The sequence below is a fragment of the Prunus dulcis genome, chromosome 3 (assembly GCF_902201215.1).
Source record: "Prunus dulcis chromosome 3, ALMONDv2, whole genome shotgun sequence".
Taxonomy (NCBI): domain Eukaryota; kingdom Viridiplantae; phylum Streptophyta; class Magnoliopsida; order Rosales; family Rosaceae; genus Prunus; species Prunus dulcis.
In genome coordinates this window covers 21,145,269-21,165,038 of record NC_047652.1, presented here as the reverse complement: position 1 = coordinate 21,165,038, position 19,770 = coordinate 21,145,269, and the positions used below count along the sequence as shown (strand labels likewise).

The 19,770-nt window shown below is 34.4% G+C and overlaps 1 long non-coding RNA gene and 1 pseudogene across 3 annotated transcripts; both read left to right on the top strand.

Annotated features, from left to right (window-relative positions):
• The first annotated feature begins 1,067 nt into the window (after window positions 1-1,067).
• Window positions 1,068-5,906, top strand: LOC117621978 (annotated as a pseudogene).
• A 2,835-nt stretch (window positions 5,907-8,741) lies between these two features.
• On the top strand, window positions 8,742-12,413 carry LOC117622724. Of its 3 annotated transcripts, XR_004585025.1 has the most exons (5): window positions 8,742-9,028; window positions 9,141-9,467; window positions 10,284-10,345; window positions 10,702-10,765; window positions 12,230-12,413. It is a non-coding gene; the product is annotated as an uncharacterized LOC117622724 (long non-coding RNA). The 3 variants fall into 3 exon arrangements; XR_004585026.1 differs by lacking the exon at window positions 12,230-12,413 and having other exon boundaries at window positions 8,744-9,028; window positions 10,289-10,345; window positions 10,702-11,046; XR_004585027.1 differs by lacking the exons at window positions 10,284-10,345; window positions 10,702-10,765 and having other exon boundaries at window positions 8,746-9,028.
• The last annotated feature ends 7,357 nt before the right edge of the window (window positions 12,414-19,770 follow it).

Genomic DNA, 19,770 nt, shown 5'->3' with positions numbered 1-19,770 from the left:
ACTCAAGGCATTATATGTAAATCATATTCGAACTCGATAATTCTCGCATAAAAGCAATGAAATCAAATATAGTTGAGTAAAACTGAATATCTAAACTATCTTTGAAACATATTAAAATCAACGCAGTTACATATTTATAGAAATATATGCAATTGCTTTCAAGAGCAATAAAACTTGCATTAAAGCATTGAAATCCAAATTCGCATCAAAGCACTGAAATCAAACCTGCATAAAAGCAATGTACTCAAAACTTGAATCAAAGCACTGCAATCAATCAAAACTACCACTCGGATGTACCCCTGTAATTCCGTCAATTCCCCTGGCAGGTCTCGGCGACACACAGTCTATCCGAGCCGCAAACTGGCAGGATACAGGGGACTATAGTCAGCCTGATCCGCTGGCAGGTCTCGATGACACAAAGTCAACTCGAGCCGCTCTGGCAGGATTCAGGGGACCGTAGTCAGCCTGATCCGCAATCCTGGCAGGTCTCGGGGACACAAAGTCAGCCGAGCCGCAAATCCTGGCAGGTCTCGGGACACCAAGTCAGTCGAGCCGCAAATCCTGGCACTCACGGTCCGAGCGTCCCCGAAACTCGTGAGGCAATGTCAAGTGCACTGACAAAACTGAAAATAGACTGGATGTCTGTAGACATCGGTCCAACTGAGGGTAATCACCATAACTGGGTACATGGTGGTTTAAAATACAATATCTTAGAAAAGTCTGCCAAATAACTGTATTTCAGTAATCCTGAAATTAAACTGCTATTTTCTCTGATATAAATCTCAACTCTGCTTTCTATCACTTTCTAGCATGTTCAACTAAGCAGCATAGAAATAAGGATATTTTACGGCACAAATCATGCTCGGAAAACATTCGATAAAACTTATTCAAAATCAAATAATGAAATTTACTCATATAAACTCATTTATAAAAACTCATTTATATAGACTCAGTTATATAAAATCATTTATGGAAGAAAGTCCACTCACTCCTAGTTCGAGCTCGCTAGACCTCCTCACGGTCTCTCCCGCGGGCCTGTTTGGTCCCGGGTGCCTGGGTGTACAGAAATGGTGGCCGGAGGAGGGAGATCGACGGCGCTGAAGTTCCAGTGAGTTCCCGTCACTTTTCTGCATTTTTCGGATAGCACAGGCCGCGCCGTCGGCGGGGAAGGGTCGGGAAGGGTTGGGAACTCGATGGCGGTTCCATCGCCACCGGTGCCGTGGCCGGTGGTGCCCTGAGGCGGCGCCAGCGAGCTCTGGAAGGTGCCAGGGCGGTCTGCGTTCGCGAGGAGAGAGAGAGCTGGGCTGATTTTTATAGATCCAACTTCAAAATATTTATGGTTGTGCCACTGAGACTCTTTTGACCATAACTTTCTCGTTACAACTCCGATTTGAGCCCACTACGTGTCTATGAACTCGTTTCACCGTGCTCTATGCAGTGGCGCACGCGGAATTGTCAAATTCCTTCTCGATCAAAAAGTCACCTTTTTCTTAATAAAAAATTATGAAGGCAAAATTGTCTTTTCGTAAAATAAAATATTCCTTAATTATGAATTTTTGGTTTGGGTTATTACATTAATCATGTAGAATTTTGTATTAATTTATAACAAAAAAAGTTATCTATATTTATGTTATTATTATTATTTTTTTTAATCACTCACCTAAAACAGTATTGTCTTTCTGTGGATCAGATTTTTATGAGCTGGGGTTGGGCTTTATTTCATTTCAGTTATCTTGTTTTTTTTTTTTTAATCCACTCACCCAAAACAGTGTTGTCTTTCTGTGGATCAGATCTTTATGGGCTGGGGTTGGGCTTTAGTTCATTTCAGTTCTTTTTTTTTTTTTTAATCCAGTCACCCAAAACAGTGTTGTCTTTCTATAGATCAGATTTTTATGGGCCTGGGGTTGGGCATTAGTTCATTTCAATTCTCTTTTTTTCATCTGCTCACCCAAAATAGTGTTGTCTTTCTGTTTGATTAGATTTTTATGGGTCTGAGGTTGGGCTTTAGTTCATTTCAGTTTTTTTAAAATTTTTTATCTGCTCACTCAAAACAGTGTTTTATTTCTGTTGGATTAGAATTTTGTGGGCCTGGGTTGGGCTTTAGTTTATTTCAGTTATCTTAATCATGTAGAATTTTGTATTAATTTATAACAAAAAAAGTTATCTGTATTTATGTTATTATTATTATTATTATTTTTAATCACTCATCTAAAACAGTATTGTTTTTCTGTGGATCAGATTTTTATGAGCTGGGGTTGGGCTTTAGTTCATTTCAGTTATCTTTTTTTTTTCTTTTTTTTTTTTTAATCCACTCCCCCAAAACAGTGTTGTCTTTCTGTGGATCAGATTTTTATGGGCTGGGGTTGGGCATTAGTTCATTTCAGTTCTCTTTTTCTTTTCTTTTTATCCGGTCACCCAAAAGCGGTGTTGTCTTTCTATAGATCAGATTTTTTATGGGCACGGGATTGAGAACTTCCAGATTCATTTCATTATTCTCTTTTTTTTTTAAATACCTTTCCTCACCAAAATAGTGTTGTCTTTTCATTGGATTAGATTTTTTTTTTTTTTATGGGTGCGGTTGGGCTTTAGTTCATTTTCAGTTTTTTTTTTTTTTTTTATCTTTGCTCACTCAAAGCGGTGTTTTTTTATTGTTGGTTAAATTTTTGTGGGCTTTGGGTTGGGCTTTAGTTCATTGCGGTTATCTTAATCATGTAAATTTTTGTATTAATTTAACAAAAAAAGTTATCCCCGTATTTATGTTATTACATTATTATTATTATTATTTTTTTTAATCCCTCCCCAAAACTTGTCTTCATTTGATCAAATTTTTATAATATTCTTTGATTTGGGCTTTAGTTCCTTCGATTATCTTTTTTTTTTTTTTTTCCCATCCAAAAAGCAAGTGTTATCTTTCTGTGGATCATTTTTTGTGGGGTGGGGTTGAAGCTTTAGTTCATTTCATTCAGTTCTTTTTTTTTTTTTTTTTTTATCAGGTCACTTAAAAAGCCTGTGTTGTCTTTCTCAATTTTTATGGACCTAGGGTTGGGCTTTAGTTCATTTCAATTCTCTTTTTTTTTTCGTCCCCACGCCACGAAAATAATTTGTTTTTTGTTGGATTAGATTTTTATGGGTCTGAGGTTGGGCTTTAGTTCATTTGGTTTTTAAAATTTTTATCTGTCACTCACTCAAAAAAACGTTTTTTTATTTGTTGGATTAAATTTTGTGGGCTGGTTGGGCTTTTAGTTCATTTGATTATCTTAATCATGTAGAATTTTGTATTAATTTATAACAAAAAAAGTTATCTATATTTATGTTATTATTATTATTTTTTTTAATCACTCACCTAAAACAGTATTGTCTTTCTGTGGATCAGATTTTTATGAGCTGGGGTTGGGCTTTATTTCATTTCAGTTATCTTGTTTTTTTTTTTTTAATCCACTCACCCAAAACAGTGTTGTCTTTCTGTGGATCAGATCTTTATGGGCTGGGGTTGGGCTTTAGTTCATTTCAGTTCTTTTTTTTTTTTTTAATCCAGTCACCCAAAACAGTGTTGTCTTTCTATAGATCAGATTTTTATGGGCCTGGGGTTGGGCATTAGTTCATTTCAATTCTCTTTTTTTCATCTGCTCACCCAAAATAGTGTTGTCTTTCTGTTTGATTAGATTTTTATGGGTCTGAGGTTGGGCTTTAGTTCATTTCAGTTTTTTTAAAATTTTTTATCTGCTCACTCAAAACAGTGTTTTATTTCTGTTGGATTAGAATTTTGTGGGCCTGGGTTGGGCTTTAGTTTATTTCAGTTATCTTAATCATGTAGAATTTTGTATTAATTTATAACAAAAAAAGTTATCTGTATTTATGTTATTATTATTATTATTATTTTTAATCACTCATCTAAAACAGTATTGTTTTTCTGTGGATCAGATTTTTATGAGCTGGGGTTGGGCTTTAGTTCATTTCAGTTATCTTTTTTTTTTCTTTTTTTTTTTTTAATCCACTCCCCCAAAACAGTGTTGTCTTTCTGTGGATCAGATTTTTATGGGCTGGGGTTGGGCATTAGTTCATTTCAGTTCTCTTTTTTTTTTTTTTTTTATCCAGTCACCCAAAACAGTGTTGTCTTTCTATAGATCAGATTTTTATGGGCCTGGGATTGGGCTTTAGTTCATTTCAATTCTCTTTTTTTCATCTGCTCACCCAAAATAGTGTTGTCTTTCTGTTGGATTAGATTTTTATGGGTCTGAGGTTGGGCTTTAGTTCATTTCAGTTTTTTTTAAATTTTTTATCTGCTCACTCAAAACAGTGTTTTATTTCTATTGGATTAGAATTTTGTGGGCCTGGGTTGGGCTTTAGTTCATTTCAGTTATCTTAATCATGTAGAATTTTGTATTAATTTATAACAAAAAAAGTTATCTGTATTTATGTTATTTTAGGATATTTTATTATGGTGTTTTTCTCAATTGGATGCATATAAATTTGACATGAATTTAAATGAATAGGCCCACGTAGGACTATATAATTACCAGCGCTATCGACACATCCAAGCGCCTGGATGGTCAATTGGATGGACCTGGCCAAAAAAAGAAGTCATTTGGTCTATGCTTGGAGCGGAAGCAACAGAGAGAGGGGATTGTTCATCTTTTAAAGATGCAATCCCTCATAACTGTGAGCAGACCCCCACACTTATTGACCTAATGCCAGGTGCCCGTACAACCAGCAAGTAAAAAGTTGTTGCAAAGAAGGGGTCCTTAGGTCGTGGGTGCAGAATGGAGCCCCAGATGTAGGTTTTTTCACTATGACTGTTGGTCAATCCGAAACCACCGACAGAGATGTGAGACTTCCTACAAACTTCACTTTGAAAGCACCCGGTCTTGGCTATACTTGCGGCTCCGTAAGTATTGTGGAACCCTGCAGACAAAAGGAGGGTCGCTCAAGCATTCAATAAGTCGATATTCAACCTTTGTATTTGTGTTTGTTTAGGGTAGTATGAATTTTACTTTTAATCTATTTGCTTGTCTTTTGGTGTATGACAGTGACGTGGAACGTGACATGCACATTTTCACCATTCATCGCACGCAAAATGCCAACATGTTGCGTCTCTCTCTCCGCGTTTTACGATAGCAACATTGTGTTGTGCCCAACTTGTTCATGTGGCTGCCCAAGTAATACAAGCAGCCCACAAATATGTGCAGAGTGAGTTTCATTACTTTATCTCACTTAATTTCTTGTAACATTTAGTGTTTTTGTGGGTTTAATTTAAACATGCTTTTGTGAATTTGTAGGAGGGATGCCATGAATAGCTTCGAGCCTCTGGTTCGATGTAGTGATCATATGTGCCCAATCCGAATTCATTGGCACATTATGATGAACTACAAGAAGTATTGGCGGGTAAAAGTTACGATAACTAACTTCCATTACAGAATGAACTATTCTGACTGGAATTTAGTTATCCAACACCCCAACTTCAATGACATGGCTCGAAGTTTCAGCTTCAACTACAAATCTCCGAGTCTCTATGAGACAAGTATGTTCCTTTCACTAACATAACTAAGTTAAGACTATTAATTAATGTGTAAATTATTAATTTGGTTTTTTTCTCTCAACAGATGATACTGTAGTGCTTTGGGGAATACATTCTGTTGCAATCTGGGCCAAACGGATACATACAGACAGAGTTGCTCTTCTACAAGGATCGAGCAACATTTACTTTGGAGGATGGTTGGGCATTTCCTAGGGCTGTATTATTTGATGGAGATTACTGTCAAATGCCACCTCCTGACATCTATCCAAGCTTGCCAAAAATCGAGGCAAAGCTCTACTATAGTTCCATCTCTGTAATAGTAGCTGCGATAGTCATGTCTGTAGTTATCATCTTTGTGACAGTTTATGTTCACAAATTGACTGTCAAATAGTTTGTGAGCAAGAACATTGTTGAGCAGTTGATATTGGTTGGTTGATGATGTATTGGTATGTAATGTAGTTAAGAACTCAATGATATTTGGAGGCAGTTTGGTTGATGATTGAATGGTGTATTGGTATGTATGTGTGTGTGTATATATATATATATATATATTTCTTAGCTCTTTCAATTAGTTTTCAAGGTTAAACTAATTAATTACTCTAATTAAATGGCTTCTGCTTCTTATTACTATTGACTGGTCAAGATTTTGTCACTTTAAAAGTCAATCCCGGTCAAAATTGGGAATCTATGCATATGATTAGTGTCACTCTGACCATATTCCTGACGCAGGTTATCAGATAGACTAATATCTTGCAGTAGATTTGATTTCTTCGTCCTACGTCTCCTTCTTGTTTTCTTTTTCAACACTTGATTCGATTTCACGTTATTTTTGGTAGTTTCCATACCCATCTCCTGAACTCTAACAAAGGAAGGCCGAGGTGCTGAATTTACTAAGAGATTAACTTGCACTTCGCCCTTGGTCATTGAAAAGGAACTAGTACTCTTGATCATAAGCTATTATTTTCTTGGACTGATCGTTTTCCACTATTTGCCTAAGTAGGTCTGTTTCCCCACGTTTTGCAGAATCTTCAATCATTCCCTTTCTCTACGCGCCTGCAAGTTGTGGGCAGCAGAGACCAACAATGAGCTTTTAACAAGATGAGGAAATCTCATCTTTTTCAATAAATAATATACACACAAGTATCATATAATTCACATGGAAACTGTTAACGTGAATAATAAAAGAAAAGGAAAGAAATTCAAATTGTGGCTGATTTATATTATGATCCATCCATATTATTTCCTTGATTATGGTTGATAAATTGTAATTTTATCATTCCATATATAGGTGGCTGGATCTCTAATAATTTCCAGAGCTCTTCCATGAGCCAGTATACATGAAACTTTCCCCTTCCCATGGATGCAGGCACACATCGCCGAACCACATCAATTTTTTGTTTTGTTTTTTTTCATTTAGGATTTCAGCTTGGTGTCAGTGCATATTTTTTTAAAATCCAACTAGTCATTACCAGAGGAAGGATTTACTCTATTGTTGTTCAAGTGAACTTGCAAAAAAGGATTTAAGAACATAAAGGAAACAAATAACAACTTCAATGAAGAATTACATCCCCACAAACTGTTGGAATTCTTCAAGGCCGGATCATCTCTTATGCATTTATTTTTATAGAACTCTTCATATGGTTAGCATTTAAACTAGAGAGTTTCTATGTGAGCTAGGCTGAACATATTTTTAGAGAATGGTCTAAAACAAGCTTCAGCCTCTCCCAACCTACAAGCTCCAAGAAGAAACTGAACCTCCATCTATTCAGGGCCAAATTTTCTTCCTATCTAATAATAGAATGGTAACTGAATCCACCAAACCAAGAACCAAATGGGCTTACTGGACTGAGCTAAGTTAAACGGGCTTATTGGACTGAGCTAAGTTAAACCTCATTATGAATATGAAGAAGCTAAAACTTGGTATTTTTGCCACGTTCTTTTCTCGGCAAACAAACAGAGCTTCAAAGCAATGAAGAAAGATTCATGAAGAGAAATAGAAATCCAACAAATAACAATACTTTGAAACAGAGCAAATCGTAAGCATCAAAGGTACTGCGTTAAAATGTTATATGAACCAAACGACGTCGAATTCATTATGCATATACAAATTCTCAGATTACAGCGCGAAAGAGAGAGAGGGAAAGAGATGGATAAAGTTTTGACCTTTGGTGTATCCAGCGTCGCTGCGAAAGAAGAAGTCCTCTGAGTTCGCGAGAGAGAGACAAAGCGAGGGAGAGGAGTGGGGGCGGATTTATCGGTATGTTTTTAAGAAGATTTCAAAGACAACTAACGACCACGTTTCACCGATCAATCGAAGACAACCCACAACCTCAAATGTTAGGTCTTGGCCCGACTTGGTACTGCCATGAAAGACAAGGCCGGTAACCCATGAAAAATATGATATGGTTCATTACTTATAGCCCAATAAGGCTTGTGATATATGCAAACAAATTTTAGGCCTTGTGCTTGCCCTTTTTTCTTTTCTTTTTTCCCTTATAAAACCCAGGGGAATGTTACCGTTAGTGTTTTTTTGGGGGTCAAATTGTTACCGTTAGTTGTGAAGCCACATGTAGGTTTGGGATTGACCTTTATTCCCCAAACTTGCATCGCTATGTACTCCTCTAGGTCTTGTTTAGTGGGCTGGGCTGAATGAGACTTCTCTAATTAAAATGAATTATAGTCTTTCTGTTGTTTGATGAGTCTAAAATGCACTTCGAACTAGTTTAGACTCATACCCTATGCTTGAAACTGAGGTTCGAGTTTCTAGGGAGACAATTTGCGAGGAAAGAGAGAGACGGTTCTTGTTGAAGTGCTTAAAAGCTAAGCAACTTAGGTTTCTCAAAATTGGGTCCAATCTAGTGCGGCTTTAATGTGGTGTACCAAACAACTCATAGGAGTCCCGCCCAATCAATACTCCAAGTCAAATCTTAACCAATTTAGGCCATACAATTAAAATATTTGGACACTTCTTGGACCTTCCATAAAAGGCTTTTTACTCTGCCTTTACCGTTAGTCGTCGTACACATGTAATTCATAATTGTAGATGCATGTAGATCCCTTTATTATGCCTACATGATGCATCAATTAAACCTAGGAAAATTCTACAGTGGACCTGCGCATGGATGCGCCAAGTCCCATTGATGGTTGGATTTCGTTAAAATTTCTTAGGTAAATCTATACCATTGAATAGAATAACCTGAAAACCTGCTCAACAGGTTGAAAAAAAATTCCCAACCCGTCAAAATCTAAAGCCCCCTCTTCACTTCATCTTTCTCTCGCTCTCTCTGACCGCGAACCCTCTCTCTCGCTCTCTCATCCAAATCCCTTTTCCTCTTCGTTTTCAGACTTAACGTCCGCACTTCTCTCTCTTTCTCTCATCTCAGCCTCCTCCTCTCATGTAGGGCGTCAAGGATCTGGCCAAAATGACGTTGTTCATGAATGAGAGCTATGCAGACCGAAGGCTTCCTCACCATCGCAACCCCAAAGAGTTTGTTCCATTGGACCATTTGGCAGGTCAATTTTATGTCTTTCTCTTCCATCAAGATTACTCTCTTTAATTTGCCCTTAATATGGATTATTATAATTGATTTTGTATTTAACAAGTTGGTGGGTGCTGGTGTTGCAGATCTTTGGGTGATGGAGAATCTGGGTCAAAGTTTTCGAGCCCGGTCACTGAATCTAATAGCCAGGATGCATCACTCATTGCTTTCAGTTCCTACCCTCAATGCTCCGTTGCTCATGCGACACTACTTCTCTGCCCCTAGTTTCCTTGTCTCTAACTTTCCCAGCAACCAGGAATTGGTGGAGCCGGTGACGCCAGACTATGATGAGGAGAGAGTCGAACAATGTTGACGGGTCATGGCGGTTGAACTTCGACGGTTTCCAGGTGTCCTCAGAGAGCACAAGGAGAAAAGACTTCCCCGTGGCCTCCATGACTGCCTGGGGGATTTAGGTAATTTCGCATCTTCACCTTCATTGTTAAAGGAATGGTATATTTGTTGTGATGATCTTTCTTTTTTCTTTTTTATGGTCTCAACTCAAATGCCAATATTCTGTTGCGTGCTTTGGTATCCCAGAATTTTTCTTGTTTTGGTAGCTCACTTTTCTTTTCTTTTTTTGTTAATGAATTAAACAAGTTGGACTCATTTTTGTGGTGAGATTTTAATTTTTCTCTTCTTACATATGAATATAATTGCGATTCCAAAGGGTGTGGAGGATATAATTTGCCATATAAAAAAAATGTAATCGGAAAGCTTAAAGTGGAGGTGAATTGGAAACATTTGTGGGAGAGTGCTGGAGATGAGCGGTTTATAGTTTATGGGTTTTTTTTAATGTGCTCTGTGTTATGCAAAGTGTCTTTAGGATTGTTGGGTTCCTTACTTGTGCTGCCCCTTGTATTGAATGATCTTCAGGTTGTGTGTGATGGAGATTGAAACTAATTTTTATTCAATGTTTTCCAGACCTGTAATGGCAAGGTCATGGTGCATGCTCTACTGTATCTCGTTCTTGGTGTATATTCTTCACATGGTTTTATTTGTTAAAAATTATAGTGTTGCTGAGTTCGTATATCTTGACAATTATTAGCTTGATGACTATCTTTATTTTTCTTTCAAAAGATTAATGTGAATTCTTTTCTTGTGTTAGCTTTCATTTCATATTTTAGAGTTTTTATCACTTTTCAATCTTTTCTTTTTGTAAGATTACATTTTCCCTTTGTATAAAGTAATTAGTGTTTTTAACACGTAAAAAATGTAGCCATGTTGTTTAGTGCAGGAGAAGCTGCGTAATAGTTGAAGCTGCCATTATGGTTTTTGTTGTAAAAATTTCAAGGTTAAGGCAATTAAATTTTAGTTCTTCGTTTATGACTTTTATTGTATATTAGTTTCATAGTTGGTCATTTCATATTAATATTCTTTCAATAGTTAATAGCCACATTTGTATGAAAACTTGATCATATTTGCACTGTAGTCTCTTAGGAAAATGGAAAGGGAAAAAAAAAAAAAAAAAAAAAGGTAAGTCTTAAAGGAGAAAAAATGATTAGAAAGAGATTCAAATTTTCTGTTGTAAGTCCAGTTTAATGGCCTTGTTGAAATTATATAAAGACAATATCTAGTTTGAGGTTTCTTGTTTGTGGATGTGGGTGTCCGAATCTAACAAAGTTGTAATTCCTTTCATTGCGAAATAAGGAAGTCAGTATGGGTTTTCCTCAAAATTTGGCCACTTGCCGATCGAATTGGACTTTGAGTCAAGGTATAAACTTGCTCCCCTTGTTGTGCTTGTTGATACATATGGATTCTGTGATTAAGTTTTTTTTACAGATGCTAATGCAATTACCAAAATCCTGTTTGGCAATTGTCTTTGATACAATTACATGTATTTTTTATTTTGTTCCACATGCAGTGCATTCCATTGATGCAATTAGATGTCACATATTCAATTACCTACTTCATGTCTACCAATTGGATATTTGTAAATCCAATTGTGTTCCAAGTTTGCATAATATGCATAATTTTGTTTTTATCTTCCATTAATCCAGCTCTGTGCTAAGTAAATCCTTTGCCTTTTGATCTTTGCCATTTGATTGATTGTTGAGAATATGTTTAGTTTTCTCTTTTTTTTTTTTTTTTTTTGTGAATTCCACTTATGCAATTGGATTTGACATGTTCATTTACCTGCTTCCTGTCTGTCAATTGGATTTTTGTGAACCCAATTGCACTTCAATTACCTTGTGTACAATGTTTGTTATTTACTTGTCATTAAGTTATTAACACTTGCAATGAAAGTAGAAGTTAATTGATATACTAAATTCTATTGTGTTTTTTTACTTTTACGTACTTAATCATGGAAGAGAAGAACAATTAAATTAACAGTGATCGTTTGGTAATTACATATTCATTTTTTTTTTAAAAGAAAGAACAGAATGGCAATTACATAGTGCATGTTTGTCAATTGCCAACATGACATGGTTGTATTGTAGCAAAATAAAGGAATTTTGTATGAGCTCGGTGACGTAAGACATGGGCTAAATTGAAGATGAGAGTGATGTGGGAAAGTCCCAGTCCTTTTTTTTTTTTTTTTTTTGGGTAGTGGAATATAGTTCTTTTTTTTTAAAAATTTTTATTGTTATTTAGGTTTCAGTCTTTATGTTATTGGCAGATTTTTCAATTTTGAGAATGGAAATACATTATGTCATTTTGTCAATGCAATTGACAAACAGGTAGTGTCATTTGCACCATAGTCTTCGTAATTGACAAACAAAGTAGTCCCATTTACATTCCAATCGCGTAATTACAAGCTATAATTGATTAACATAAATAAAGTTACAAAACATTATATTTCTCACATGTTAAGCTCTTTTTATACTTAAAAGTTTTTCTTTATGCTAAGTCATGTCTCACTTTTCAATAATGAAGGAATATGCACAAATGATTTTCAAATTTGAGAATGTCCATACAGTATGTGATTTGTAAATTCAATTGACAAACAGGCAGTGTCATTTGCAATCGTGTCTTCCAATTGACAAACAAAGGAGTCTCATTTACAGTCTACTTGCGCAATTACAAGCTATAATGGACAGACATAAATAAAGTTACAAAGTACTATAGTTATCACATGTTAAGTTTTTTTCTTCTTAAAACTATTTTTTTGTTAAAATTATTTGGATTTATATAAAGATATCCAAGTTTTATTGTTTTGAATATGGATATTTTGTAGCAAAATAAGGAAATTTATACAAGATTGCAAGTTGGCGTGATGGATGTTGAGACATTGGAGTGCAAGCTGGCGTGATGGCTTTTCCAAGTGGCTTTATGAGTTTAGTAAGGACTTATTGTCCAAGTCCAAATAGAAAATATTAGTTTAATCATTTACGAACTTTTATAACATTTGAATTGTACCATACATTTGGCCAAGTTATAATATTTCAATTTTACCGTACATGTGGACAAGTTTATTTTCCCTAAAAAATATTTGAATTAATTAAGGGTAAAACAAATACAAGTTATAATGGAGGATTTTTAAAAGTTATAACATTAAAACTACCAACCTCAATTGATTTTTAAGAACAAAGCATAAGATACGGAAGATTTGACCACAACTAGCCATCATAATTCATAAAATAAAACCAACAACTCATTATGAAATTGAGTTAGTATTATCAATATTTATGACGATTTGAGTAATTGACAAACATGGACTGTGTAAATGGCAGAGGTCGTTTGGCAATTGCCAAACAGGGAGTGCGTAATTGACAACCAAGGAGCATCCCATTGCATAGCAATATGCAATTTCATTTTTTACTAAAATAAGGACCCATTTTACATCCCAAAGGTCCACTATTACCAATTTCTTGTAATATGGATCCATATCCTTGTAAAAAGCTGATTTACAACATTATGGATTTGGTGAACCCTAACGTTATAATCCATGAGCAAAACCTTGTAAATTGTTACAAAAAACTTGTAAGTTACGAGTTTAGAATTAGCTTGAATTCTAAAATTTCGTACATGAGAAGCAAATGAGATGGTAACTCAATCACTTTCTTCCCCTTCATTACCTCATTTAGTATTTTGTTATGTTACATACTTATATAAAATTTCGAGTATGTTAGTTGAAATTTTATATATTATATGTAAATATCATATTTATACATTATATATTGATTATTAAATGCATATATATTATTTAATTATTATATTATTATATACCATTTTTTTTATTGATTGGAACATGAACCAATTATATTACGAAGATATGAACCAAAAAACAGAGAAAGATCATAAGGGAAATTTTTGTTGGATGGTGCTATGAGTCATCTTTTGTCATAAAGACATTTGTTTAAAGTTATTTTTAGAATAAGCACGAATACATATATATTTTTATATAATAATATGTCATCTTGAGAAGTAATTATAGTGTGGCCTCAGAGTATGTCATATAATATTTATTATAATATAAGTGGATATTTATTGATATTATGTCTTAAAAGTTGAATATCTTATCATTGATTGATATTAAACACGTAAATGAGTTATACTATGTAGTCATATTTTAGTTCCTTATAGTAATTTATTCACATTTTAAGAAATAACAAAACAAAAAGAATAGTTATCATGCGTGCCTATTTTCTTCACTTTTGACTTCGTTTTCCACATGATTCCACTTCCCATTCCTAATGTTTTTGTAACCCGAAAGTGAATAAGTTTTTTTTGGTAAAAAATATGCGATTTTTGGCCTTTCTAAATATGTTGTAAACATGTATTTAAAATATATTAAAATTAAGAAAATAAATTTATAAATGGAAGGTGGGATATTGGAGAAGTAAATTGAGTCCTTATCCTTGTAAACCAAAGGGTTTACAATAGTAAGGACTCGTATGTAATTGACAAACAGTTAGTGGGAAATTGAAACTAAATAATGCAATTGACAAATAGTAAGTTCAAAATTGCAATTGACAAACAGTAAAGTGGAACATTCGAAAGGTAAATTGGGTCATTATACTTACAAACACAAACGTTTACAATATTAAGGTATATTATTACTCTATGTTAAACAGGTGTGTTCCATAAGAGTTTAAAACCCATCCTTAATATTGTAATATCGTAATTTACAAAGATGAAGACATCTAGTATAATATTAAGGTAACTTGGGACATTAGGAAAGTAAATTGGGTCAGTATACTTGAATAGGGTAAGAGTGGACCTTGGTGGAATAAATTTGGTCCTTATTCTTGTAAACACAAGGGTTTACAGTATTAAGGACCTTTTTTACAATATTTTGGACCTCCATGTTCCATAAACTTGTAAAGTGTATCCATAAATTTGTAATATCATAAATTACAATAGAAAGAATCTCCATTACATGGTTAAGGTAATTGTGGACCTTGGAGATGTAAAATTGGTATTTATTCTTGTAAATGCAACGGTTTATAACGTTAAGGACTCGTATTACAGTACTTTGGACGTAATTCTTCCATAAACTTGTAACGCAGATCCTTAATCTCGTACATTACAAAATTTGGGTTCTCATTTATGATTTTTTGCACAATGATTACAAGTTTGAGGTTCTTCCTTATCCATAGCGTTGTAATATCCTGATTTACAATTGAAAGGATCCCTCTTACAATGATAAAGTAAAGGTAGACTTTGGAGAAGTAAAGGTAGTCCTTATTCTTGTAAACACAAGGGTTTACAATATTAAGGACCTCTTTTACAATATTGTGGAACATAACTATCCATAAAAGAGTAATACGAGACCTTAATATTGTAAACATCCGAGTTTACAAGTAGAAGGACCTAGTTTACCTTTCGAAGGTTCTCCTTTACCCTAAAATTGTACTACATGCCTTTATCTTTGTAAATTATGATATTACAAGAGTAAGGATAACTTTTACAATCTTGTGGAACATGACTATCCTAAACAGAGTAATCTAAGACCTTAAAATTGTAAACATTTGTGTTTACACTTATAAGGACCCAATTTACTTTCCTAATGTCCCTAGTTACCTTAATATTGTACTAGAAGTCATTCTCTTTGTAAATGACAATATTACAACATTAAGGATGTGTTTTACAATGTTGTGGAACATAACTATCCATAAAAGAGTAATTCGAGACCTTAATATTGTAAATATCCGAGTTTACAAGTAGAAGGACCTAGTTTACCTTTCGAAGGTTCCCCTTTACCCTAATATTGTACTACATGCCTTTATCTTTGTAAATTATGATATTACAAGAGTAAGGATAACTTTTACAATGTTGTGGAACATGACTGTCCTAAACAGAGTAATCTAAGACCTTAAAATTGTAAACATTTGTGTTTACATTTATAAGGACCCAATTTACTTTTCTAATGTCCCTAGTTACCTTAATATTGTACTAGAAGTCATTCTCTTTGTAAATGACAATATTACAACATTAAGGATGTGTTTTACAATCTTGTGTAAATCACTGTCCAATTATATGCCAATTGCCAAACAGGAAGGAATAATTGCATGGCCCTTATGCAATTGCATTTTTAAAAAAGTGAAAACTTGATACCCTCATTTACAACGTTGTGGAACATAACTATCCATAAAAGAGTAATACGAGACCTTAATATTGTAAACATCCGAGTTTACAAGTAGAAGGACCTAGTTTACCTTTCGAAGGTTCCCCTTTACCCTAAAATTGTACTACATGCCTTTATCTTTGTAAATTATGATATTACAAGAGTAAGGATAACTTTTACAATCTTGTGGAACATGACTGTCCTAAACAGAGTAATCTAAGACCTTAAAATTGTAAACATTTGTGTTTACACTTATAAGGACCCAATTTACTTTCCTAATGTCCCTAGTTACCTTAATATTGTACTAGAAGTCATTCTCTTTGTAAATGACAATATTACAACATTAAGGATGTGTTTTACAATCTTGTGGAACATAACTATCCATAAAAGAGTAATACGAGACCTTAAAATTGTAAACATCCGAGTTTACAAGTGTAAGGACCTAGTTTACGTTTCCAAGGTTCCCCCTTACCCTAAAATTGTACTACATGCCTTCATCTTTGTAAATTATGATATTACAAGAGTAAGGATAACTTTTACAATGTTGTGGAACATGACTGTACTAAACAGAGTAATCTAAGACCTTAAAATTGTAAACATTTGTGTTTACACTTATAAGGACCCAATTTACTTTCCTAATGTCCCTAGTAACCTTAATATTGTACTAGAAGTCATTCTCTTTGTAAATGACAATATTACAACATTAAGGATGTGTTTTACAATCTTGTGGAACATAACTATCCATAAAAGAGTAATACGAGACCTTAAAATTGTAAACATCCGAGTTTACAAGTGTAAGGACCTAGTTTACGTTTCCAAGGTTCCCCCTTACCCTAAAATTGTACTACATGCCTTCATCTTTGTAAATTATGATATTACAAGAGTAAGGATAACTTTTACAATCTTGTGGAACATGACTGTCCTAAACAGAGTAATCTAAGACCTTAAAATTGTAAACATTTGTGTTTACACTTATAAGGACCCAATTTACTTTCCTAATGTCCCTAGTTACCTTAATATTGTACTAGAAGTCATTCTCTTTGTAAATGACAATATTACAACATTAAGGATGTGTTTTACAATCTTGTGGAACATAACTATCCATAAAAGAGTAATACGAGACCTTAAAATTGTAAACATCCGAGTTTACAAGTGTAAGGACCTAGTTTACGTTTCCAAGGTTCCCCCTTACCCTAAAATTGTACTACATGCCTTCATCTTTGTAAATTATGATATTACAAGAGTAAGGATAACTTTTACAATGTTGTGGAACATGACTGTCCTAAACAGAGTAATCTAAGACCTTAAAATTGTAAACATTTGTGTTTACACTTATAAGGACCCAATTTACTTTCCTAATGTCCCTAGTTACCTTAATATTGTACTAGAAGTCATTCTCTTTGTAAATGACAATATTACAACATTAAGGATGTGTTTTACAATCTTGTGGAACATAACTATCCATAAAAGAGTAATACGAGACCTTAAAATTGTAAACATCCGAGTTTACAAGTGTAAGGACCTAGTTTACGTTTCCAAGGTTCCCCCTTACCCTAAAATTGTACTACATGCCTTCATCTTTGTAAATTATGATATTACAAGAGTAAGGATAACTTTTACAATGTTGTGGAACATGACTGTCCTAAACAGAGTAATCTAAGACCTTAAAATTGTAAACATTTGTGTTTACACTTATAAGGACCCAATTTACTTTCCTAATGTCCCTAGTAACCTTAATATTGTACTAGAAGTCATTCTCTTTGTAAATGACAATATTACAACATTAAGGATGTGTTTTACAATCTTGTGGAACATAACTATCCATAAAAGAGTAATACGAGACCTTAAAATTGTAAACATCCGAGTTTACAAGTGTAAGGACCTAGTTTACGTTTCCAAGGTTCCCCCTTACCCTAAAATTGTACTACATGCCTTCATCTTTGTAAATTATGATATTACAAGAGTAAGGATAACTTTTACAATGTTGTGGAACATGACTGTCCTAAACAGAGTAATCTAAGACCTTAAAATTGTAAACATTTGTGTTTACACTTATAAGGACCCAATTTACTTTCCTAATGTCCCTAGTTACCTTAATATTGTACTAGACGTCATTCTCTTTGTAAATGACAATATTACAACATTAAGGATGTGTTTTACAATCTTCTAGAGCATAACTATCCATAAAAGAGTAATACGATACCTTAATATTGTAAACCCTCATTTTACTTGAATAAGGACCCAATTTACATCCTTATGATCCGGAGTTACCAATTCCTTATAATGTGGATCCATATCCTTATAAATGAGTATTTACAACATTATGGATTAGGTGAACCCTAATGTTGTAATCCTTGTTCAAAAACTTGTAAATCACTACTCAAATCTTGTAACTTATAAGTTTTATGATCCTTTTACAATGTTATGGTACTCTCATATCCAAACTACTGTAAATCACTATCCAATTATATGCCAATTGCCAAACAGGAAGGGCATAATTGCATGACCCTTATGCAATTGCATTGTTAAAAAGTGAAAACTTGATAACTTCGTTTACAACATTATGGATTAGGTGAACCCTAATGTTGTAATCCTTGTTCAAAAACTTGTAAATCGCTACCCAAATCTTGTAACTTATAAGTTTTAGGATCCTTTTACAATGTTATGGTACTCTCATATCCAAACTACTGTAAATCACTATCTAATCATATGCCAATTGCCAAACAGAAAAGGCATAATTGCATGACCCTTATGCAATTGCATTTTCAAAAAGTGAAAACTTGATAACTTGTATAACCGGTAACCAATTTTTTAAAAATTTTGAAAATATCATAAAGGACAAATGGTGCATGGGTGCACCTGGTGCACTATAGAAGGTGCCTTAAACCTAACCCCTAGTATTCTCCTTGCCCGATTACATATTTGCCTTCAAATGTTCAATGATTAAAAGTGCTTGAGACTTGTATGCTTGTGTCCATTGCTAGCCCACTTCTTGAGATATGCACCACGGACTATGATGATTGATGCCTCGATCGAGATCAAATTGTATGATCCAACTTTTCAAATGAGACTGTCAATCTCGAAGCAAAATGTTGGACCACAGGTCAAACACATGTCATGATGTTTGGGAAAAATTCTTTCAGAGAAAGCAAAGATTTTGATTGGATGAACAAATCTCTTAAGTTTTAGAAATGTTTTACCCTGCCTGTTGTACATACTTTGTGTTCTGGTCAATAGCCATGACCTCAACTCAAATGATCAGCTGGGTTTCATGATCATGTGCTCAAATATTTTTCAAATTCCAGAGAGGGAGCGTGCACTGCCAATTGGGTCTTTTTCCACGTGTTGCTTGTTGCTTTGCACGGAGGATCACTAGGATCATGTGCATATCATGCACAGCATGATTAGCCTACTCTGCCCTACCCCTACATACATATTGCTCACCCATCTCCTCCTCCTCCTCCTCCTTCCTCACTGAACCTAATCTAACATATGCTTTGCTATGATGCCAAAATCCCCAAATGGAATCAAAAGCACAAGTGGTCCTAAATCTATATGACTTGTGCCCATCAGATTTCCATTTCAGAAAGTGATATATGTATATATATACATATCTGTACTGTCATTAAAACTAACACATTTGNGTAATTTCCTTTGAAGCAAAATATTGTCTTACATATATATGAAGTCAAATTATATTTACCTTCTGTGTTTTCCCATTGTTACTGCATGCTGCAGCTAATAAGCTATGATTCATTCATATTGCATTGAGTTGTATTAGATACGGCCGGTACAGTTGGTGGGTGATGTTGGATGTGCATATTAATATACCAAATAATCTCTGTAACCTAACCACTACTTTCTCCACCACCCCCTGCAATTGCCTTGCCTGCCTTGCATAAATAGAAAAGATAGAGAGGTCAAAGCAGGCTAGCACAAGCACTGCGGGAAGGAAAGATCTCAAAATTAATTCAGAAACCAACCGACTTTATTTATAACATATAAGTTATAACCAAAGCAATCATGCTGCTCATCTACCTACTGATCAAAAAAGAAAAGAACACACCATTTTCAATTCCTGCTTCTTTATTATAGCAAATCTTTGGGTTATTGCATTCATCTTTTACACAACACTCTCTGTGCTGTGGTTGTTGTTGAGAAACGTAAAAGCCTTCCCTGACACTAGAAATTTTGGTAAAGGACTAGAA